Below are 24,509 nucleotides of genomic sequence, written 5' to 3'. Positions count from 1 at the left end.
AGCGCCGCCGCCCGCCGCTGCCTTCGTCGCCCTTCGCCGGTGCCCCGCCGCCTCGCCTCCACGTCGCCGGCGCGAGCCCGCGCCGCTGCCTCGACCTCGCCGCCCGGTGCCGCCTCCCTCGCCGGAGCAGGAGCCCCGCAGCTCCTCCTCTCCGTCGGCCGCCGTCCCCAAACCTCCCGCGCCGCCATGGGAGCTCGCCGGAGCAGCTCCCTCGCGCTCCGCCCCACCGGAGTCTCCCCCCGTCCAACACCAGCCGCCGCGCCGCTCGTCTCCGGTTAGATCCGCCTCACCTCAAAATCCGCGTCGGGTCAACCCTAGATCCGGAGGTGAAAATCTTCCAGGTCCCAGTTTTTTAACATTTTGTGCGCATGTTCTTCGCATCATAACTTCTTGCATACTGATCTGTTTTGCGTGCATAATATATCAAACTGTTCACTGTAAGATGCTCTTCAATTTGTTCCATTGTTCCATGCTTGTTTGAGTTCATCTTGATGCCCTAAGCATCATTGCAATAGTGCTATATGATGTTATCTGCTGTCTATTAACAGAACTTGCTGTTTTGTCTTTTTCATTGCATTGTGTGTGTCCATCCTATGAGCTTGATGTCTACTTGAGTTTTGAGATACATAATACCATATTTCCATTGGTGAAATCCATGTATTTTTGTGAGTCTTGTAGTGAGTGCATCGAGCTCATGAAGTTGGGTACTTGATGTTGCTGTTTTGCTAGGCTGAATCTGCTATATCCTGATGCTATGTAAACCTATTGCTACAAGTCATTCTATGAATAATCTGGAGATATTCACTAAGGATGTTTTGTTATGCATGTTATGCCCTATCTATGCATGCCCCAAGTTGAATTTATAGCATGTTGTAGCTTGTTGAAATCTTGCTCTCAAATTGCTAAATAATGTTGTTGTCAGCCTGTTAACATTAAGTTCAGTTTTGCCATGAGCTTTGCTAGTGATCCATGTACCCTATGAAATTTCTGTTGCCATGCTTGGCTTGATAAATATGTCATATTACTGTTGGTCACCTTGTCATGCCATGTATTTCTCTGTGGTGAGTGGTACAAGCTCACCAACATGCCTACTTATTGTTATTCCTGCCATGTCTGAATCTGTCATATCACTTGCCATGTTTGCATTGATGCTACCATCTTTTATGTTGATCTTTGGAATTAGTTAAGTAAGAGAGTTTTTTTTCTTTGTATTTATTATTTGCATGTCATGCCTTTGTTTGCAATGTTAAGTTCCTGTAACATGTTATTTGATAGCTCTAAACATTGCAACCTGTCGTGGGAAACGAACACCTATGGGGCAGGGCCCCTTTCGGTCCGGCAAGGGAGCGGAGGGCGCACGAAGATCAGATCGAGGCGAAGCACGCGAGGGATTTTACCCAGCTTCGGAGCTCTCCGGAGAGATAAAACTCCTACTGCTGCTTTGTGGTGGTATTATGTTCTTGCTCAAGAGCGTGAGCGTTCTGTGTTTTCTAAGGAGTCGAACCCCCCCTTACGTTGCGCATGGGCCTCCTTTTATAGGCTAAAGGGGTCACCGACAGGTGGCAACGCAGACGGGGGTAAAAAAGTAAAAAGAGGGGTTGGTACAACCGCTATCCACAGTGCCCTCTACCTAACTCTGACGGCAGGGGACAAGGGCATTTAATGCCCGTCTGGTCGCCCAAACAGTGCAGGAAACGACCGTTAGGGGCGCCACCGATCGCCACGATGGCCTTCTCGTCATCTCTACTTGCCACCTCGCACCGCCTGGCTGCACAACGCCCCGCCACGTGCTCCTGGGATGGTCCCGTGGCGACACGTCGATGAATGCGCTGGAGCGTGGGCGCAGAGTGGTGGCTTCGCCGTGGCAAGTGCCTTGTCGCGGTCGTTGTTTTGCCGCACCTGGGAGCTTGTCGCTCGTCGGGCCTTGCCGGGACGCGCGGCGCGTCGCGGCAAGTTCTTCGCAGTGCCTTGGTTGGCCTTCCCGGCAAGCTCTTCTTGCCGGGGCCTTGTCCTTCCCGGCGAGCTGCTCTTGCCGGAGTCTTGTATTTTCAGTCAAAACACTTTGTTCTTGAATGGCATCAATATGAGCTACGGAGGATCTTGGTGGACGCCCGGCAAGCCCCGCCACTGGGTGCTGCGACTGCCCGTGCACAAGTTCGGGATACTAAGGTACCCCTACTTTAGTACATCGACAGGAGCCCCCGGGCTTGGGCCACACACGGTGCCGAGCGCTGTTGGGCCAGGCCCAAAACAGGGCACGGGCACTCGCGGCCTGGGTCCATACCAAATCTAACTCCGTATCCACCGCGCCCTCCCGTAACGGCACGCGTCAAACGCGGCGTCGTGGGAGAGATCGTGGGCAATTCTTTAATCAAGAAAGGCGTAACGTTCGCCTCTCCTCTTTATAAGCAAGGGAAACAGGGGCCGTTCCCCCACCTTCGCCACTTGCGGTTCCTTCCTCAGAAAGCTCCGCCGCTCCCCTCCGCTTCCAAGCCGAAAGAGAGCAGCGCTCCTCCCTCGCCGCCGCCGTCGCCACCAACCTCCTCCACCGCTTCCGCCATGGCTCCGAAGACCGGGAAGAGCGTGAAGTCGGCCGAGGCGCTGCGGCTTGAGGCGCTGCGCAAGGAACGAGCGCTTTTCCCCCCCGAGCTCACCCCGTAGGCGCTGCGGGAGGAGTTCTATCTCTTCTGGTCGACGGAGACGCGGGCGCATCCGCGCACGCAGGTACTCTCCACCGAAGCTTCTACTTCGAAAAAGTGTCCCAGAGGATACTATTTCTTCCCCTTGTTCTTCTATTACGGGCTCTGCCCACCTTTTTCCGATTTCTTCTGTGATATCATGAATACCTACGGGTTTCATCTTCTTGACTTCACCCCCAACGCCATTCTGACAATGGCGGTTTTCGCACACCTCTGCGAGAACTTCGTTGGCATCCACCCAAATGTTGCTCTTTTTCGCCACTATTTCATCCCCCGAGCCGAGAAAGGAGAGCCCTTGGCTGGCGGAATCGCCTGGATCTCACGAGTCAGCATGAAGGAGGTTTATCTGGAGGGCGAGCTCCGCAGCAAGTGGGATGAGTGGAGGGCGGAGTGGTGCTGGATTGTTGACGCGGATCCGCAGCCATTCACCAGCCTGCGTCAAGCCCGAGTGGTGCACGGTGGCGACTGGAGCGCCCTGGCGGCGGACGACGCCAGATTGAAGATCGCCACCACGCGGATTCTGCGACTCAGGCTTGCCGGGCTTACTGTAGGGGCCGTTGGCGCGGACTTGCTTCGCCGCCGCATCGCCCCCCTGCAGGAGAGGAAGAGGCCCGCCTGGCTGTTCGGGGGCCCGGCAGATATCATGAGGCTGCGTCCAGGCCTCAATTTTAATTTCACCGTTCTGGAGTTGGATGGGATGCTCAAAGAGTTGTTCAAGTACGACTCCAACCATCTGGAGTGGTTCAGGCTGCCGCGGGGTGTCGTGCCATTGTGCAATAACTCCCAGCTCGATCGCATCCGTGCAATGATGCCGGAGTGCGACTCGCATGGGATTATCCCAACGTGGCAGGAGCCTGCCGATGACGTCGTGCAGAACTTCTTTGACAACTTGGTGGAGGTGGCGAACTATGCCGACGAGCAGAGGCTCCTCACCCACGACACCACTGATGACGAGATGCGGTACATTGCCACCAGGGCGGAAGAGGCGGCGGCGGCCGCCGCCGCGGGTGAGTTTGGTTTTATGCTGGAGGAGGCAGAGGCGGCCGAGGCGGCAAGCCTTGCCGACCGGGAGGACCTTGGCGGGGAGGTCGTTGTCGAGGGGGAGCCTGAAGCCGAAACGAACGAGCCTGCCGGGGGCGCAAGGACCAGCCATCTTCAAGCAACTTGCCTCAGACGGGGGCCTCGGTGCAGCCCCCAGCTCAACCGAGAAGGCACCTCCGCAAGATTGGGGACACAGTAGGGCGGCGGGCGGGCCAACAGCCGCAGCGCCGCGGGACACGCTCTACCGCGACAAGCACCGTTGCCGCGGGAGCGTCTCATGCCGCGCAGGCAACTGGGGCAGGATCTTCTAGAGCCGCTACTCCTGATCCTGCCGCAGCTCCCGCCAAGCGTCCAAGGGAGCCTACTCCTCCACCTCATCATGCGGAAAGGGTTCCGGACTTCGACCTCTCCGCACTGAGCTCCAAGGAGGAGGAAGAAGAAGAGGAGGAGTATGACTTTCTTCTTGCTTGTCAGGACCCCGACTCAATGCCACATCGATCTAGCATGTAACACCTCATATCGCTTTGCGGCCTCACGCACGGTATCCCCACGGGTGTCTCCTTACCTTTGCCCGGGACCATTTGTGCATTTTGGCACACGTATATGATGGTGTCGCTAGCATCCATATGATAAAGAGCCCGGGCTGACATGGCTAGTCGTAAACCCAAAGTGGCACTAACTTACAGGGACAGGCATCCATGACCCAGCATCGAACGTGTCGGTCATCAGCGAGTGAATCCAGGCTGTAGCACTGGGATAACAGGACTCCGGTGAACCGGGCTGTAGCGGGCTAGCAGGACTCCGGTATTCATCGCGTGACATTTCCCCGAAGGGACAGACACAGGATCGAAGAAGGACACATGCCGGCCTGCCTAAGTGTTCCGGAGCAGTAGCAAGCTACCAGGGCTCAGTGGAAGCACTAGGAGACATTTCCCGGTAAGTGAGGCTACTAAGAATAAACAACTAGATAGTCAGATCCCACACATAGCAATACACATTACACGTACGCATAACATGCAAGTATGTGCTGTACAACATGGCATCACAGCATAACTCAACAATCATATAGATAAAGGCTCAGAAGAGCCATCATAGCATTATTACAAACAGGGGTCACATAACCCAATAGTCAGAGCAATCAAGCAACAAACGGAAGCATTACATGTCTGAGTACAGACATCTATAAATGAAAAAGGCTGAAAGCCTGACTATCTACAACATCCGATCAAGATCGTAGCTGAGGTACTAGCTACTAGTCGAAGTCCACGAGAACACTAGTAAGACCGAAGTCTCCGCTGCAAAAACATAAATAAAGCAACATGAGTACAAAGGTACTCAGCAAGACTTACATCAGATCCTATCATACATGCATTTGTATCAAGAGGTAAAGTGGGGTTTAGTTGCAGCAAGCCAGCTTTGACTCTGTGGCTATCCTGTTCTACGACTACCAGAAACTCTTGAGGTGAGACAACGTACACGAGTCCACTAATCACCACACAATACACTACTATGGATTCATTCCCGTCTCCCTACGAGAAGGCCATCCATAGCACTCACACTTGTCTTGAGCCTTTTAGAGTATCCACTTCAAGTTGTCTATGTACCATGTAAGCATCCAAGAAGTCCATAACCGCGGACCCGGCTATTCGAATAGATCATGTTAACCCTGCAGGGGTGTACTTCTTCACACACGCTCTCGCCACTTACCGCCATGTACACGTCATGTATCTCGGCAACCTTCAAGCGGAAGCCTGGCGAGGGTGTCGGCCACGACCTGACTAACCACACAAGACTCTAGTCCAGGTTTATCGCCTATTCGGGTTCCATCCGCAAGGAGATCCGGCCGGGGTGTCGCTCACAGCCCCAAACGATGTGTACAGGGTTCCCGAGCCCACCATCCGGGTGCCACTCGGTACACCAGGCCACGTGTGCCTAGTCTGTCCCAAGCCCACCCTGCCGGGTGCCACTTGGTAGAAAAATAGCACTACCTACAAACACCAGAAACTAGTTGCGACTCCTGGACAGAGACCAAGTTGGTTAATAAGTCGAGAGGGGTCGAGTTACCGGAACCCAATGTGTGGTAGTATCGAGTCATTGGACAACATACACAGAACTCAGTGCTTAAGGACGGTTCCAGTGAGACAACCCACCATGTACTCCTACATGGCCTCTCACCGCTACCTTTACCAAATCGTGTTCACACACTTCACTCTCAGCATCAGAACATATCATGACACTCCAATTCATTCCCAATGAATCAGACCTGACACAACTCTAAGCAATAGCAGGCATAGCATGGTAGGAACACATCAGTGGCTTCAATCAACTCCTACACATGCTAGTGGGTTTCAACTATTTACTGTGGCAATGACAGGTCATGCAGAGGAATGGGTTCAACTACCGCAGCACAAAGTAGCAGATGAACCGTTGTTGTCCTAATGCAATAACTGAGAGTAGGAGCGAGAGAGTAGGGTTTTATCGAAATGAACAAGGGGGTTTGCTTGCCTGGTAGATCAGCAAGGAAGGCATTGCTTCATAGATAGGCACTCTGGAACAGACTCCGGAGCAGGACCTATCGAGAAGGAACAGTGTCGGCAATCAAAATACAATCATATGCAACAATATGATGCATGAACATGGCATGTAGATGTGATGTTGTTTGAGCTAATGCAACTAGTAATCATTTGGTTTGAAGTCCATTTGAACCAAAGGTTCAAATGCATCTCCAAATTAAGCTCCTATATATGCCATAATGTGTTTTCTCATATTCAGCATGTATAAGTTGGTTTGTCATGCATGAAACTAGTACAGATGGAAAGATTGCATTTTTCTGATAATTTTTCATATATAAATTATTTTAATCAGAGCTACGGTTGAATTGTTATGAATTTTTGAAGTTTAAAACAATTTCTGGAATTTTCTGATTAAATTTAAATCCAGAAATCATATTATTGCGCCAGCATGACGTCATCACTACATCAGCGGGTCAATGCGGCTGTCCAGGGTCAAACCTGACGTGTGGGGTCCACACGTCAGTGACACTGGGGTTAAACAGGGGTTAATTTAATCCTAATTAAAAGTTAGTGGCGCTGGGGCCCACTGTCAGTGTCAGGGGGGTTAGTTAATGGTGATTAGCACTAAGCTAATCACCTGGCCCACGGGGCCCACGCGTCAGTGACCCTGGGGGGTCAAACCCCAGGTCGAACAAGTCAAACCCGCCGGCGGTTAGTCGCCGGCGAGGTCCGCGGCGTACATGTGCCCCGGGTTTCCTCTGTGGTGCTCCAAATGGCGTGCGGCTAGGTGCGTTGGAAAGCTAGCTCGATGGCGCGTCGGGCGGTGGCCGTGGCTGGGCCTGGGGTGGCCGGAGTCGACGGCGGCGAGCTCGGCTGCGACCGCCGGAGTTCGGTCGTGCACGGAAACGTGGTTGGAGCTCGAAGGCGAGCGAAGCAAAGCGCTAGGGATGCTCTACGGGGCCTTACGGACTTGTTGGACTCGCCGGGGTGACCAAATGGTCACCGGAGCTGCGTCGACGGCGAGCTCGGCGACGGCAGAGGTTCGGCCGTGGTGGGGAATGGAGTTACGGCGCGGGAACGAGGGGGAGAAGAGAGGGGAACGGCGGCGGAGCTCACCGCGGTTGCAGCGGGCGTCGAAGCGGGCTCGGGGACGCACTGGAGACGGCGAATCGACGGCGATGGTGGTCGGAGCCCAAGGAGGAAGACGATGGCGACGACGGCTCCACAGGGCGTCTGGCGTCTTGTGGCTTGATGGAGAGCTTCAGGGCGAGGGGGCGGAGCTCCTGCGCGTGTCGGGGAGGCGAGGGGAGGCCGGTGGCGGCGGCTATGGGGAACAGCGGCGACCGACGCGTTCGGACACGAAAGAGAGAGAGCGAGGGAGAAGGGGAAAAGCACAGGAGAGAGGGGGGTGAGGCCAGGGGATCGGGGCGGCACTGAGAAGAAGCAACGCGGCGTCGCGCTGGCAGGGCAGGCAGGCAGGCGAGCTGGTGGCGTGGCGCGGTGGCGCGCGCGCGTGCAGGGCACGCTCCCCTCCCTCTGTCGAGGACGAAGACGACAGAGGAGGGAGCGGGCTGGGCCGCCTGCTGGCTGGGCCGGCCTGCTGCTGCTGGGCCAGAGGCGCCAGGCAGAAGCCCAGGTAAGGTTTCTCCTCTTTATTTCTGTTTTCTATTTTTTTTCTGACATTTGTTTTGATTTAATAAAATACTAAATCAATTTATTACCTTATGCCAATTTTTGCAGGAGCTAGATATATTATTCCAGAGCTCCTTTATAAATGGCATAATTTTTGGACCATATTTCATATATATAACAATATATATCCAAAGCAAATAATTATTGGATTAATCCAAATGGCCAAAATTAAATATCCATGAGCTCCTAAAAATATTGGTTTGATTTTTATCTCTGTCCAATATTTTCAGAGGGCAACATGAGCATTTTCTTGGACCCTTTTGGAGAAATTTTTATTTCGGTCATTTTCAAAAATGATTCTGAGGGTTCCACGAATCCTCATTTCAAATTTAAATGAAATTTAAATATGATGCACAAATGGCTAGCTAGCCTAAGTCATACCAGACTAGGGATGTGACAACTCGCCCCCACTTGCAAAAATCTCATCCCGAGATTCAGGGGTCGACGGAAAGAAAGCGGGGTACTCCAGTCGAAGACGATCTTCTCGCTCCCCAGTAGCTTCTCTCTCGGAATGATGAGACCACTGAACTTTGAGAAACTTGACGTTCTGACGTCGGGTAACAAGCTCTGCTTGATCAAGAATGCGAACCGGGTACTCTAGGTATGTGAGGTTATCTTGGAGATCAAGTGTTTCGTGGTCCACTCCGCGGATAGGATCCGAGAAGCAACGCCTGAGTTGAGAGACATGGAAGACATCATGAACTCGAGAAAGATGTGGGGGTAGTTCCAATTGGTAGGCAACCTCTCCTTGTTTAGCGAGAATGCGAAAAGGACCAATGTAACGAGGAGCCAACTTGCCCTTGATACCGAAACGATGGGTACCCTTCAAGGGAGTAACCCGAAGGTAGGCCTTTTCGCCAACTTCATAAGTCATATCCTTATGATGACGATCATACTGACTCTTTTGACGAGACTGGGCTGTTTTCAAATTCCCACGAATGATGCGAACTTGCTCTTCTGCCTCCTGGATCATGTCCGGTCCAAAGAATTGTCTTTCACCAGTTTCTGACCAGTTCAAAGGTGTTCGACATCTTCGTCCATAGAGAACTTCAAAAGGAGCTTTCTTAAGGCTGGATTGATAGCTATTGTTATAGGCAAACTCGGCGAAAGGAAGACATTTCTCCCAATCCATACCGAATGAGATAACGCAAGCTCTGAGCATGTCTTCGAGAATTTGATTGACCCGTTCCACCTGACCACTCGACTGAGGGTGGAAAGCGGTACTGAAGGAAAGATGGGTTCCCATGGCAGTTTGGAAACTCTCCTAGAAATGAGAAGTGAAAAGACTGCCACGTTCTGAATTGATCTCTAGTGGAACACCATGAAGTGACACTATTCGAGAAATGTATAAGTCAGCAAGCTGACTAGCAGTGATACTCTCTCGAACAGGAAGGAAGTGAGCCACTTTGGAAAGACGATCAACGACTACGAAGATAGCGTTATTCCCTCTCTTGGTCCTGGGAAAGCCGGTGATGAAGTCCATACCAACTTTATCCCATTTCCACTCAGGAATAGCTAAAGGCTGAAGGGTGCCAGCAGGCCTTTGATGCTCTGCCTTAACGCGACGACAAATGTCACATTTAGCAATGAACTCAGCGATTTCTCTCTTCATCCTAGTCCACCAGAACCTCTGGCGTAGGTCCTGATACATCTTAGTGCTACCGGGATGAATCGTGAGAGGAGATTCATGCGCCTCCTTAAGAATCAACTGCCGAAGATGTTGCTTCTTGGGAACCACCAAGCGATTCTCAAAGAAAACAACACCACGATCATCCTTAGAGAAACATCCACCCACTCCCTTCTTAATGTTTCTCTTGATCCGGGTAATCCCCGTATCATGCTTCTGGGCTTCTATGATAAGATCCACAAGGGCAGGTTTCGCCACCAAGGTAGAAAGAAATCCGCGAGGAGCTATGTAAAGATTTAGCTTACAGAATTCCTCATGGAGAAGTGGTTGGCCTTGCTGCAACATGAGATTGTTGCAATAAGATTTACGGCTTAGAGCATCAGCCATGACATTGGCTTTGCCTGGGGTGTAGGTAATCCCTAGATCATAATCTGTGATTAACTCCAACCAACGTCTTTGCCTAAGGTTCAGATCCGGTTGGGTGAAGATATACTTGAGACTCTGGTGATCGGTGTAGATCTCGCAACGTTTACCCTGAAGGTAATGTCGCCAGGTCTTGAGTGCATAGACTACGGCTGCAAGCTCTAGATCATGTGTAGGATAATTATCCTCATGTGGATGCAACTGTCGAGATGCATAGGCAACCACATGACGATCCTGCATAAGAATGCAACCTAGTCCCTGTCGTGAGGCGTCGCAGTAGATAATAAAGTCTTTAGTGAAATCCGGTGGCACAAGTATGGGAGCAGAAGTCAGGCGTCTTTTCAGTTCCTGAAAACTGTACTCACACTGTGGGGACGACTCAAACTTTTTATCTTTCTTGAGAATTTCCGTGAGGGGTTTGGCTACTTTGGAGAAGTTTTCAACAAAGCGGCGACAATAACTGGCTAGCCCAAGGAAACTCCTAACTTGTTTAACGGTTTCAGGTGGAGTCCAATCAAGAACAGCCTGAACTCTCTCGGGATTGACAGCAATGCCCTTACCAGAGATTACGTGGCCTAGGTAGGTCACTTCTGGCAACCAAAATTCACACTTGGTGAACTTGGCATAAAGGCGGTGCTCTCTGAGTTTTTCTAAAACAAGTCTAAGATGTTCGGCATGCTCTTCCTCGTTCTTCGAGTAAATAAGAATGTCATCGAGGTAAACCACGATGAACTTATCTAAGTACTCCATGAAGATCGAGTTCATCAGGCGGGAGAATGTAGCTGGAGCGTTAGTTAGACCAAAGGACATGACGGTGTACTCGTACTGGCCATAACGAGTGACAAAAGCTGTCTTGGGAATGTCCCCGTTTCTGATTTTGATTTGGTGGTATCCTAACCTCAAATCCATCTTGGAGAAGACTGAGGATCCAGCGAGCTGATCATACAGGTCGTTGATCCTGGGGAGCGGATACTTGTTCTTTATCGTGACCAAATTAACGGGACGATAATCTACAACCATCCGGTCCGTACCGTCTTTCTTCTTGACAAAGAGGACGGGCAAGCCCAAGGAGAAGAACTAGGACGGATGAAACCCTTTTGCAAGGACTCATCAAGTTGTTTCTTAAGCTCGGCTAGTTCTAAGGGTGCCATCTTGTAAGGTCTCCGGGAGATTGGAGCTGTTCCTGGGATAAGATCTATGACGAACTCTACATCTCTGTCAGGTGGAACACCTGGCAGTTCCTCTGGAAAGACATCCGGAAAGTCACGGACTACCGGGATATGTTCAAGGTCTGGAAGAGGGCTGGCATTAAGAGAATAGAGCTGACGCTTTGCAACTCTAGTGGAGATGGTGACTATCTTGCCAGATGGGTGTGTAAGCTGAACAGATCTTGTGTAACAATCAATCTTGGCATGATGAGCTGTCATCTAGTCCATACCCAAGATGATGTTAATATCTGAGGACTTGAGGGCTACAAGTGATGCAAGGAATACAAGTCTATCAACAAGGATTTCGTTACCATGGCTGGTTCTGGTGGTCTGCCATCTAGACCCTGGGGTTTGGATTTCAAGCGGAGTTGGCATATCACAGAATGACATGTCGTGCAAACGAGCATAGCCTTCAGAAATGAAGGAGTGAGATGCTCCAGTATCGAATAGAACTGATGCTGGGTGACAATTGACAAGGAGTGTACCAAGAACGACATCCGGATCATCATGAGCGTCTTTCGCTGAGACGTGATGCACACGTCCACGTTCAGTGGGGGCTGACTTGACACTGATCATCTTGCGTGATGGCTTAATATAGCGAACAGTCTTATCGGGCTGGGGTGGAGCATAACTAGTCTGAGAGCAATCACGTGCATAGTGTCCTGGCTTCCCGCATGTGAAGCAAGTCCCTGAGGTTGGACGTGGACTTGCACTGACAAACGGTCTACCAGTAGGCATGGGTGGAACATACGACTGAGCTGGGGAAGGCACCACATAGGATGGCCTCGCTGTATATCCGGAAGGAAGAGCGGAGTTTGGAACCCAAATCCGGCGCTTCTGGGAACTAGAGCCAGAGGAAGATCCCAAATTACGGGTGTGCTTACGAGACTCCTCGTAAGTGAGCTGAGCTGTCTCTGCATTGATGGCCTTGTTCACAAGGGCTTGGAATGTATCACAATGATGCAGGTGGAGATCACGGCGCAACTTGGGGTTGAGACCCTTTCGGAACCTAGCCTGCTTCTTGGTGTCCGTGGACACTTCTTCTGTGGCATAACGGGCGAGGTTCTCAAACTCTCGGCTGTAAGCATCAACAGCCATCTTACTCTGGGCGAAACTACAGAACTCTTCTCTCTTGCGATCAATGAGGGCCTGGGGAATGTGATGCTCGCGAAAAGCCTCAGTGAAATCCTTCCAGGTAGGAATCTGGCCAGCTGGAAGCAAAGCCTCATAGTTCTGCCACCAAAGACTAGCAGGACCTTCCAGGTGGTATGTGGCATAAGTGACCTTGTCATCTTCAGCTACGTTCGCAGAACGCAGCTTATGAGTGATGCTACGGAGCCAGTCATCTGCATCGAGTGGCTCCATGGAAGTATGAAAGGTGGGGGGATGCAAACGAATGAAATCATGAATGGTAGCAGACCCTTTGAACTGATGTGCAGTGTTCTCCTCGATACGTGCCAACAAACGGTTAGACTCACGCTTGTTCCTCTCCATCTCTAGCATGAACTCTGTCAACGAAGGCTGGTCGGGAGGATCCTCATCCCTACCATCTCCGTGGTTCTGGCTACGAGCAACGGAACTTCGCTTAGCTGATGACATCCTGAGAGACGAACCAAGGACGGAGTCAGCATCAACTATGGACTGTAGAATGTAGGACAAGGAATTAGTATCTCTCGAACTCCTAGGGAAATTCCGGTAGCATAACGGCGGTAAAATGCTCAGAATGAGACATCCTACTAAAAATGGGGCGGTAACATACTCATCAACATTACTCAAGGTTCTGAGATTATACTAAACAGACTACACCGGAAATACTCAAAACTAGGGTATGACTCTGATCAACCAATCCTATGGGACTACAGAGTAGTAACACATGATCCTGATAGACGGAAGAGAAGCCTAGTTCCTTAATCCCGTCGGAAAGATAGGATGACTCAGATCAGAAGGTCATGAGGTATAAGGAGTAAAAAGAGCCTTACGTTCCAACCCACAATCAATTCCCTTACCTAACTAAAGATTTTCTATACTCAAATTCGACCGGTATGGCTTGGTAATCCTACAGGCAGTTAGGCTCTGATACCAGCGCTGTCAGGACCCCGACTCAATGCCACATCGATCTAGCATGTAACACCTCATATCGCTTTGCGGCCTCACACACGGTATCCCCACGGGTATTGCCTTACCTTTGCCCGGGACCGTTTGCGCATTTTGGCACACGTATATGATGGTGTCGCTAGCATCCATATGATAAAGAGCCCGTGCTGACATGGCTAGTCGTAAACCCAAAGTGGCACTAACTTACAGGGACAGGCATCCATGACCAAGCATCGAACGTGTCGGTCATCAGCGAGTGAATCCAGGCTGTAGCACTGGGCTAACAGGACTCCGGTGAACCGGGCTGTAGCGGGCTAGCAGGACTCCGGTATTCATCGCGTGACATTTCCCCGAAGGGACAGACACAGGATCGAAGAAGGACACATGCCGGCCTGCCTAAGTGTTCCGGAGCAGTAGCAAGCTACCAGGGCTCAGTGGAAGCACTAGGAGACATTTCCCGGTAAGTGAGGCTACTAAGAATAAACAACTAGATAGTCAGATCCCACACATAGCAATACACATTACACGTACGCATAACATGCAAGTATGTGTTGTACAACATGGCATCACAGCATAACTCAACAATCATATAGATAAAGGCTCAGAAGAGCCATCATAGCATTATTACAAACAGGGGTCACATAACCCAACAGTCAGAGCAATCAAGCAACAAACAGAAGCATTACATGTCTGAGTACAGACATCTATAAATGAAAAAGGCTGAAAGCCTGACTATCTATAACATCCGATCAAGATCGTAGCTGAGGTACTAGCTACTAGTCGAAGTCCACGAGAACACTAGTAAGACCGAAGTCTCCGCTGCAAAAACATAAATAAAGCAACATGAGTACAAAGGTACTCAGCAAGACTTACATCAGATCCTATCATACATGCATTTGTATCAAGAGGTAAAGTGGGGTTTAGTTGCACCAAGCCAGCTTTGACTCTGTGGCTATCCTGTTCTACGACTACCAGAAACTCTTGAGGTGAGACAACGTACACGAGTCCACTAATCACCACACAATACACTACTATGGATTCATTCCCGTCTCCCTACGAGAAGGCCATCCATAGCACTCACACTTGTCTTGAGCCTTTTAGAGTATCCACTTCAAGTTGTCCATGTACCATGTAAGCATCCAAGAAGTCCATTACCGCGGACCCGGCTATTCGAATAGATCATGTTAACCCTGCAGGGGTGTACTTCTTCACACACGCTCTCGCCACTTACCGCCATGTACACGTCATGTATCTCGGCAACCTTCAAGCGGAAGCCTGGCGAGGGTGTCGGCCACGACCTGACTAACCACACAAGACTCTAGTCCAGGTTTATCGCCTATTCGGGTTCCATCCGCAAGGAGATCCGGCCGGGGTGTCGCTTACGGCCCCAAACGATGTGTACAGGGTTCCCGAGCCCACCATCCGGGTGCCACTCGGTACACCAGGCCACATGTGCCTAGTCTGTCCCAAGCCCACCCTGTCGGGTGCCACTTGGTAGAAAAATAGCACTACCTACAAACACCAGAAACTAGTTGCGACTCCTGGCCAGAGACCAAGTTGGTTAATAAGTCGAGAGGGGTCGAGTTACCGGAACCCAACGTGTGGTAGTATCGAGTCATTGGACAACATACACTGAACTCAGTGCTTAAGGACGGTTCCAGTGAGACAACCCACCATGTACTCCTACATGGCCTCTCACCGCTACCTTTACCAAATCGTGTTCACACACTTCACTCTCAGCATCAGAACATATCATGACACTCCAATTCATTCCCAATGAATCAGATCTGACACAACTCTAAGCAATAGCAGGCATAGCATGGTAGGAACACATCAGTGGCTTCAATCAACTCCTACACATGCTAGTGGGTTTCAACTATTTACTGTGGCAATGACAGGTCATGCAGAGGAATGGGTTCAACGACCGCAGCACAAAGTAGCAGATGAACCATTGTTGTCCTAATGCAATAACTGAGAGCAGGAGCGAGAGAGTAGGGTTTTATCGAAATGAACAAGGGGGTTTGCTTGCCTGGTAGATCAGCAAGGAAGGCACTGCTTCATAGATAGGCACTCTGGAACAGACTCCGGAGCAGGACCTATCAAGAAGGAACAGTGTCGGCAATCAAAATACAATCATATGCAACAATATGATGCATGAACATGGCATGTAGATGTGATGCTGTTTGAGCTAATGCAACTAGTAATCATTTGGTTTGAAGTCCATTTGAACCAAAGGTTCAAATGCATCTCAAATTAAGCTCCTATATATGCCATAATGTGTTTTCTCATATTCAGCATGTATAAGTTGGTTTGTCATGCATGAAACTAGTACAGATGGAAAGATTGCATTTTTCTGATAAATTTTCATATATAAATTATTTTATTCTGAGCTACGGTTGAATTGTTATGAATTTTTGAAGTTTAAAACAATTTCTGGAATTTTCTGATTAAATTTAAATCCAGAAATCATATTATTGCGCCAGCATGACATCATCACTACATCAGCGGGTCAACGCGGCTGTCCAGGGTCAAACCTGACGTGTGGGGTCCACACGTCAGTGACACTGGGGTTAAACGGGGGTTAATTTAATCCTAATTAAAAGTTAGTGGCGCTGGGGCCCACTGTCAGTGTCAGGGGGGTTAGTTAACGGTGATTAGCACTAAGCTAATCACCTGGCCGACGGGGCCCACGCGTCAGTGACCCTGGGGGGTCAAACCCCAGGTCGAACAAGTCAAACCCGCCGGCGGTTAGTCGCCGGCGAGGTCCGCGGCGTACATGTGCCCCGGGTTTCCTCTGTGGTGCTCCAAATGGCGTGCGGCTAGGTGCGTTGGAAAGCTAGCTCGATGGCGCGTCGGGCGGTGGCCGTGGCTGGGCCTGGGGTGGCCGGAGTCGACGGCGGCGAGCTCGGCTGCGGCCGCCGGAGTTCGGTCGTGCACGGAAACGCAGTTGGAGCTCAAAGGCGAGCGAAGCAAAGCGCTAGGGATGCTCTACGGGGCCTTACGGACTTGTTGGACTCGCCGGGGTGACCAAATGGTCACCGGAGCTGCGTCGACGGCGAGCTCGGCGACGGCGGAGGATCGGCCGTGGTGGGGAACGGAGTTACGGCGCGGGAACGAGGGGGAGAAGAGAGGGGAACGGCGGCGGAGCTCACCGCGGTTGCAGCGGGCGTCGAAGCGGGCTCGGGGACGCACTGGAGACGGTGAATCAACGGCGATGGTGGTCGGAGCCCGAGGAGGAAGACGATGGCGACGGCGGCTCCACAGGGCGTCCGGCGTCTTGTGGCTTGACGGAGAGCTTCAGGGCGAGGGGGCGGAGCTCCTGCGCGTGTCGGGAAGGCGAGGGGAGGCCGGTGGCGGCGGCTATGGCGAACGGCGGCGACCGACACGTTCGGACACGAAAGAGAGAGAGCGAGGGAGAAGGGGAAAAGCACGGGAGAGAGGGGGGTGAGGCCAGGGGATCGGGGCGGCACCGAGAAGAAGCAACGCGACGTCGCGCTGGCAGGGCAAGCAGGCAGGCGAGCTGGTGGCGTGGCGCGGTGGCGCGCGCGCGCGCCGGGCACGCTCCCCTCCCTCTGTCGAGGACGAAGACGACATAGGAGGGGGCGGGCTGGGCCGCCTGCTGGCTGGACCGGCCTGCTGCTGCTGGTCCAGAGGCGCCAGGCAGAAGCCCAGGTAAGGTTTCTCCTCTTTATTTCTGTTTTCTATTTTTTTCTGACATTTGTTTTGATTTAAGAAAATACTAAATCAATTCATTACCTGATGCCAATTTTTGCAGGAGCTAGATATATTATTCCAGAGCTCCTTTATAAATGGCATAATTTTTGGACCATATTTCATATATATAACAATATATATCCAAAGCAAATAATTATTGGATTAATCCAAATGGCCAAAATTAAATATCCATGAGCTCCTAAAAATATTGGTTTGATTTTTATCTCTGTCCAATATTTTCAGAGGGCAACATGAGCATTTTCTTGGACCCTTTTGGAGAAATTTTTATTTGGGTCATTTTCAAAAATGATTCTGAGGGTTCCACCAATCCTCATTTCAAATTTAAATGAAATTTAAATATGATGCACAAATGGCTAGCTAGCCTAAGTCATACCAGACTAGGGATGTGACATTGCTGTACTTATGTTTCTTTGATTCTTGCTATCTCTTGTCTTGTATCTGATCCGCTTCCCTCTGAACATCGTTCCATTTCAGGACTCTGGCCGAGAGAGCGGCGAAGAGGGCCAAGGTCCCTGTGGTTGTCATCGAGGACGATCCCGCAGTGATGGCGGAGGACACGTCCGAGACTACCTTGACGAACCCGGCACCCTCTCCTCGAAGCAGCCCCCAGCGCAGCCCCCAACGTAAGTACTTGTTCACTTGCTGTTGTGGGGCGCGCATGGGTGCCTTTCCCTGTTGATATCTTGATTGTTAACTTGCTTGTGTAGGAGCAGAACATGCTCATCAGGAGCAACCAGAAGCCGCTCCGGAGGCGCAATCTGCTTCAACTACGCCGCCAAGGGGCGATTCTCCGACAAGGGAGTGCTCTCCGGCAAGGGAGAGGTCCCCGGCAAGGGGTGGAGCCAGCGAGCCTTCGGTGGTGGAGCCCATGGTCACAGAGCCCAGCACAGGTAGCTCTCCTTGTCTGAAATTTTTCCTTGGTTTCTTCTTCTTTTGATATTCCTTTTTGGATATTTGCTTATCTTCTCCTCCCCCCTTCTCCTACCTTCAGACCATCCCTCCGCGGAGCCAATGGAGACCGAGGCCACCGGCGAGGAGAGCTTGTGCGGCGACACTGGGGATGCCGCTACTACTGAAGGGGAGGTTGGCGCTGATGACCCCGCCGACTAAGAGGCCGCCAAGGCTGCTGGCGCTGGAGCTGGCGAGGGATCCGGCGATCGTACTGACGACAAGGGGGCCGCAGGAGCGCAGGTGTCACAGCCCTAGCTTAGCCTTTGCTTGTCCTTGCATGATCATCATGTCATCATGTATAAATTTCATTTAACTATGAAATGGGGATTCTCAACCCCTAGACCAAATGAAATGCAATTAGGATCAAAATAAAAATATTTTCCATGAACCCAAAATGCCCTTTAGAAAAGTTCATTATTTTTGATAAAGGTGAAAACCTCTGCCAAAAATGTTGCACATATTTTTAGGCCATTCTGGATTTTTGGATTAACTCATATTGTATTTGAATTGGGGCCTTTAAATACTATAAATATTTTTAAATGCTCCAACAATTTTGGAGTTAGTGAAGGGCCTCTGGAATAATTCATTTAGTGCCCAGAACTATCTTCAGAATTTTTAAAAGTGATTTGGTTTGAAAACCAAATTAAGACAAATTTGCATAAACAAAAAGAAAACAAAACAGAAAATATAAAACAGAGAGAAAGAAAGCTAACCTCGGCTTACCTCATTCGGCCCGCTCTTGTAGCAGAGGCCCAGCCCACCAGGCGCCGTCATCCTCCAGGCGCTAGTCGACCAGGCGCGTGGCCGACGCGCGTGCACGCAAGGCACGCCACGCCACCAGGGCGCCTGCCTGCCTCCTCCTGCCAGCGCGACGCCGCAGATCTTCTCCTCGGTGCCGTCCCGATCGAGCCGGCCCTCTCTTTTCCTTCCCAGCTCTCTCCTCCCCCCCTGATGCCATGGCCGACGCGTGCTTCAGCTCGCCTCGCCATAGCCGCGCCACCGTGCTCCCCTCGCTCCGCGGCTGATCCCAGAAGAACCGCCGCATCTCCCTCGTCCTCCCCGATGGCTCATGCGACCGGAAGAGCCCCGACGCGTCGTCCCCGACCCCTTCTTCCTCCTCCGGCCGCGGAGATCGCCGGCGACCCCACGCCGTTCCCAGCCCTCCCCGAGCTCGCAGAGACAGTCGCTGCAACCGCGGTGAGCTCTGACACCGTTTCCCCCTGATCCCGTAGTTTATCTCTCGCCATAGATGTCATCCCCATGAGCTTTGAAGTTCGCCGGAGCCGTGCCTCATCGCCGCCGTGGCTACAGCCGGTGCAGCTTGCAACAGAGAACACCACCGCACTCCTCCTGCTCCCAGGAGCCTACCACACCACTAGCTCGTCCGGAAACGCATCCACGCGTCTAGTCCGTGCTTGCACGAACTCCGGTCGCTGCAAAAGTTGCCGCCGCTGTCGATTTAGTCCACTCCGGCGCGAGTTGTTGCCACCGTTGGATGCGCGAGATCTCCAGCGTACCGTAGCTGCAATCCACGCTCCAAACCGATGCCTGTAGCTCAATCCTGAGCCCCTCCGCCGTCCTTGTCCTTGCCGGTGACGAGCCCCGGGTCAACTCCGGCGAGTTTGACCCGGGTTGACCCAGTTTGACTCCCCCAGAGCCACTAACATGCATACCCCACCGGCCAGGAGTTTAATTAGCACTAACCCCCCTAATGACACTGACAGTGGGCCCAGGCCACTAACTAAATTAGATTAGTTAGGTTAGTCACTAATGGATGGGACCCACTGGTCAAGTTTGACCTGGACTGACCAGTCGACCAGCTGACGTCACTTTGACATCATGCTGACGCAGTATTTGATTTCTGGATTTAAAATAATTTAGAAATTCTAGAAAATGTTATAAACTTCAAAAATTCATATAAAATCAACCGTAACTCAGAATGAAATAAGTTATATATGAAAAATGATCAGAAAAATCCAATCTATCCATCTGCACTATTTTCATGCATGTTAGGACCAATCAATTAAATGGCATATAATAAATCACATATGGAGTTTGAATTTGAATCTTTGATTCAAACCAACTTCATTTAATCTGGTTTTAGTTGCATCAGCTCAAATCATAGCATATTGCCATATCATGATCATGCATCATATTGTTGCATTGCATTGATTGCGTTCTTCCTTGTTTGTCGGTATCCGTCCCCTCTCGATAGACGTGTATCGGCAATGTGATCGGTGACACCGATGAAGAACTATACTATCTTCAGAAGTGCCAGGCAAGGAAAACCCCCTTGTTCATTCTGATACAATCCCACTCTCTCGCTCCTGCTCTCTTTTACTGCATTAGGACAACAACGTTTCAACTGTTACATGTTGCGGTAGTGGAACCCCTTTATCCTCTGCATGACCTGTCATTCCACAGTAAATAGAGGAAACCCACTAGCATGAGAAGGAGTTGTTTGAGCCCTGATGTGCCTACTCATTCATGCTTGTCTGTCATGCTTGCTATTGCTTAGAGTTGTGTCAGGTCTGATTCATGGGGAATGAATCGGAGGTGTGTGAACATGTCCTACTGTTGAGAGATAAATGTGTGAACACGATTTGGTAAAGGTAGCGGTGAGAGGCCATGTAGGAGTACATGGTGGGTTGTCTCATTGCAGCCGTCCTCAGGAACTGAGTTCTGTGTTTGTGATCCATGAACAGTTACTACCACACATTGGGTTCCGGTAACTCAACCCCTCTCGGCTTCTTAATCACCCTTGTTCTCTGTCCAGGAGTTGCAACTAGTTTCTGGTGTTTGTAGGTAGTGCTAGTAGTCTACCAAGTGGCACCCGGTACAGGTTGGCTTGGGACAGACTAGGTGCAGTGGCACGGTGTACCAAGTGGCACCCGGATGGTGGGCTTGGGAACCCTGCTCACATCGTTTGGGGCCGTGAGCGACACCCCGGCCGGATCTCCTTGCGGATGGAACCCGAATAGGCGATAAACCTGGACGAGAGACTTGAGTGTTTAGGTAGGCCGTGGCCGACTCCCTCGCCCGGCATCTGCTTGAAGGTTGCCAAGGTACATGACGTGTACAGGGCGATAAGTGGCGAGAGCGTGTGTGAAGAAGTACACCCCTGCAGGGTTATCATTATCTATTCGAATAGCCGGATTCCTCGGATATGGAAACTTGGACCCCTTGTACTGTTCATAGACAAGTGAAAGTGGATAATCTAAAATGCGCAAGATAAGCGTGAGTGCTATGGATGGCATTCTCATAGGGAGACAGGAGCGGATCCATAGTGGTGTATTGACATGGTGAATATGTGGACTCGTGTGCGCCACCTCAAAGAGCTACATTGCAGTCGTAGTTCAGGATAGCCACTGAGTCAAAGCTGGCTTGCTGCAGTTAAACCCCACCACCCCCTTTGTTGAAAATGATGGATATGTAGTTAGTTCTGATGTAAGTCTTGCTGGGTACATTTGTACTCACGTTTGCCTATTTTATGTTTTTGCAGAGAGACTTCAGTCTCGCTAGTAGTTCCGCGTGGACTTCGACGTTTAGCTTGTTACCTCAGCTACGATCTTGTGCCCTCGGCAGGATCTGGTAGATAGTGAGGCTTCTCAGCCTTTTTCTTTTGTAGATGTCTGTACTCAGACATGTTAAGCTTCTGCTTGTGCTTTGATTTGTATGCTCTGAATGTTGGGTCATGAGACCCATGTTTGTAATATCTCGCTCCTCGGAGCCTATTGAATAAATACTTGAGTTGTAGAGTCATGTTGTGATGCCATGCTGTATTTGCACATATCGAGCATATTGTGTGTATGTTATTGAAATGCTTGGTATGTGTGGGATCTGACTATCTAGTTGTTTATCCTTAGTAGCCTCTCTTACCGGGAAATGTCTCCTAGTGTTTCCACTGAGCCATGGTAGCTTGCTACTACTCTGGAACACTTAGGCTGGCCGGCATGTGTCCTTCTTCGTTCCTGTGTCTGTCCCTTCCGGGAAATGTCACGCGATGAATACCGGAGTCCTGTTAGCCCGCTACAGCCTGGTTCACCGGAGTCCTGCTAGCCCAGTGCTACAGCCTGGATTCACTCGCTGATGACCGACACGTTCGATGTTGGGTCATGGATGCCTGTCCCTGTAAGTTTGTGCCACTTTGGGTTTACGACTAGCCATGTCAGCCCGGGCTCCTTATCATATGGATGCTAGCGACACTATCATATATGTGTGCCAAAAGGCGCAAACGGTCCCGGGCAAAGGTAAGGCGACACCCGTGGGGATACCGTGCGTGAGGCCGCAAAGTGATATGAGGTGTTACATGCTAGATCGATGTGGCATTGAGTCGGGGTCCTGACCGCTTTGGTATCAGAGCTTGACTGCCTGTAGGATCACCAAGCCAAACTGGTCGAAGTTGAGTCTAGAAATTCTTTAGTTATATGTAGGGGAATTGATTGTGGGATGGAATGTAAGGCTCTTTTTACTCCTTATACCTCATGGCCTTCTGATCTGAGTCATCCTCTTCTCTTCTACGGGGATTAAGAACTAGGCCTTCTCATCTATCTATCAGGATGACGTGTTACTAATCCATAGACTTATAGAATTGTTGGTTTCAAGCCTCAGTTAAGTTCCTACTACTTCCGTATGTAAATTGTTGATATTGAAACCTTGATATTGTGATGATCGAGTGGTTATGCCACCATTTTTGTAGCATGTCTAAATTCTTTTGAGCATTTACAGCCGTTATGCTGTCCGAGTCATCCCAGGTTTCTGAACAGTCTGATGCATTTGCAAATCCCTTCCTCCCGTTCCTGATGTCCTTTTAGGCCAGGTTAATCGCACTAATTGCTGAGTTGAGGTACTCTATTGCCTCGACATATATGTTGGAGTTATTATTATGACCCTAGGTGTCTTAGAGGATCATCTAGTAATTAGCCATGCTTTGTGTTCCGAGTGTGATGATTCTGGCCATCATCCTCGAAAGCATCCCATGATGCCATTAGTTAGTAGGCATTCTACTCCTGGGTTTCTGAACCCGAGATTCACCCTACCTACTTCTTGTTGGTAGTATTTGCTAGTTCCTTTAGGTTATTAGTAACCTTTGCGATAGTCTTCGAGGTTCGTGGTATATCGTTCTTCCAAATACCATGAACTATGTCGTGGGGGAACGAGCACCTATGGGGCAGGGAGCCCCTTCTCGGTCCGGCAAGGGAGCGGAGGGCGCACGCAGAGCAGATCGAGGCGAGAGCACGCGAGGGATTTTACCCAGCTTCGGAGCTCTCCGGAGAGATAAAACTCCTACTGCTGCTCTGTGTTTCTATTCTGTTCTTGCTCAAGAGCGTAGGTGTGTTGTAGTGTCGAATGAGTCGAACCGAATGGAACCCAACCCCTTCTACATGCGCATGGGCCTCCTTTTTATAGTCTAAAGGGGTCACCGACAGGTGGCAGCGTAGAAAGAGGGGTAAAAAGGTAAAAACACGGGTTGGTACAACCGCTATCAACAGTGCCCCCTACCTAACTCTGACGGCAGGGGACAAGGGCATTTAATGCCCGTCTGGTCGCTCCAACAGTGTAGGAAACGACCGTTAGGGGCGCCACCGATCGCCACGATGGCCTCCTTGTCAGCTCCACTTGCCACCTCGCACCGCATGGCTGCACAACTACCCGCCACGTGCACCAGGAGCGATCCTGCGGCGACACGTCGTCGGATGCGCTGGAGCATGGGCGCAGAGTGGTGGCTTCGTCACGACAAGCGCCTTGCCGCGTTCGTTATCTTGTCGCACCCGCAAGCTTGCCGCTCGTCTGGTCTTGCCGGGACGCGCGGAGCGTCGCGGCAAGTTTTCTGAAGTGCCTTGGTTGGCCTTCCCGGCAAGCTCCTCTTGCCGGGGTCTTGTCCTTCCCGGCAAGCTCCTCTTGCCGGGGGCTTTGTCCTTCCCGGCAAGCTCCTCTTGCCGGGGTCTTGTCCTTCTCAGTTAACACTTTTTTCTTGAATGGCAGTAAATAGGAATAGCGGAGGATCTTGGCGGACGCCCGGCAAGCCTTGCCGCGGGACTCTGCGACTGCCTGTGCACAAGTTCGGGGTACTAAGGTACCCCTACTTTAGTACACCGACAGGAGCCCCCGGGCCTGGGCCATACACGGTGCCGAGCGCTGTTGGGCCAGGCCCAAAACAGGGCACGGGCACGCGCGGCCTGGGTCCAAACCAAATCCACTCCGTATCCACCGCGTCCTCTCGTAACGGCACGCGTCAATCGCGGCGTCGTGGGAGAGATCGTGGGCAATACTTTAATCCAGGAAATGCGTAACGTTCGCCTCCCCTGTTTATAAGCAGAGGAAACTAGGCCGTTCCCCCACCTTCGCCACTTGCAGTTCCTTCCTCCGAAAGCTTCGCCGCTCTTCTCCGCTTCCCAAGCCGAAAGAGAGCAGTGCTCTGCTGTCCGTCGCCGCTGTCGCCCTCAACACCTCCGCGCTCCCCCGCCGCTTCCGCCATGGCTCCGAAGACCGGCAAGAGCTCGAAGTCGAGCACCAAGTCGGCCGA

The sequence above is a fragment of the Triticum dicoccoides genome, chromosome 3B (genome assembly GCF_002162155.2).
Source record: "Triticum dicoccoides isolate Atlit2015 ecotype Zavitan chromosome 3B, WEW_v2.0, whole genome shotgun sequence".
NCBI lineage: Eukaryota > Viridiplantae > Streptophyta > Magnoliopsida > Poales > Poaceae > Triticum > Triticum dicoccoides.
The sequence above is the reverse complement of the archived record's forward strand: the minus strand, read 5'-3'. Positions refer to the sequence as shown.